Raw genomic sequence first — 1305 nt, forward strand, 5'->3', positions numbered from 1 at the left:
AGTGTGTGTGTGTGTGTGTGTGTGTGTGTGTGATTTCAACATAGAATAAAATTTATCCTTTAATTGCGTTGGTTCGATACACTCTACAGTTGTTGTCTAGCTAAAACTCTAAACATGTTACAAGTCTGGCATTTTCAATAGGGCAGTACGATCCCAAAAATCTTGTGATCACTACAAACCACTACAAAATCAATTTTCCCAAGCAAAACTACGTTTCTAATGATCCTAAATTGAAATTTTTCACTTTTGTAAAACATTATTGCGATCGCTCTAGAGTTGCAAAATACACGAAATTCAATTCTAGTTTGTCCAGAAGCACTTAAAAACATAAACAATTTTTCTTTTAAAAAATGTCTTTCTTCACCCTTTTTTTCACCTTTTTGTGTCCCCCCCCCCCCCTGCTAATAAATCCCAGGAATAGTTGACTGTATAGTAGTAAGTTTCAGGTTCCCTTTCTGGAATTCTACAACAAGAGGCGCGCATTGTCCCACACGATAAATGTAGAGAGCCCCCCACACACCCCCCCCTCCCACCTTCGCCACGTTTCCCTCAAGTATACTACGTTCTCGTGAATTACCTACCCTCCAGACTTTTACATTACACACTGACCGTGTTGTTCCCAAACAAAACTACGTTTCTAATGATCTTAAATTGAAATTTCTAACTTTTGTAAAATACTATAGCTATCCTTCTAGAGTTACAAAATGTATGAAATCCAATTCTAGTTTTTATCTGGAAGCTCTTAAAAAAAAGAACAACAAAAACAGCAATTAAAAAAAGATAAAAAGATGTCTTTCTTCACATTTTCTTCGTCTTTCTTTTTGTGTCCCCCCCCCCCCCCCTGGTAAATCTCAGGAATAGTCGACTGCTAGTAGTAAGTTTCAGGTTCCCTTTGTGGAATTCTACAACAAGAGGCGAGCATTGTCCCACACGATAAATGCAGAGAGCCCCCCCCTCCCCAACCTCTCCCTCAAGTATACGTTCGTGGGTGGTTGGCGGGTGCTCTGGTGAGGTTTGCTGCTTCTTCTTTCCTATCAGACATCTATCGTCCTTATCTTCCCTTCTTTTTTATGTTTGTTACTCTCTTGTAACACCTCTAATCTTCTAGCGCTCATATGACCTTATGCAGTTGCGAGCGCCGTAAAACCTCTACTAAAACTAAAACTAAAAGTGTACTACGTTCCCGTGCATTATACACTCCAGCAGACTCTTACATTACACACTACTGACCGTCTCGCAAATTGTATGTCCGAGCTCTCAAAAGGCCGCGTCAGATCCCCCTTCCTTCCACCTCCCCCTCCCCCT

The sequence above is a fragment of the Aplysia californica genome, unplaced genomic scaffold (assembly GCF_000002075.1).
Source record: "Aplysia californica isolate F4 #8 unplaced genomic scaffold, AplCal3.0 scaffold00050, whole genome shotgun sequence".
Taxonomy (NCBI): Eukaryota; Metazoa; Mollusca; class Gastropoda; order Aplysiida; family Aplysiidae; genus Aplysia; species Aplysia californica.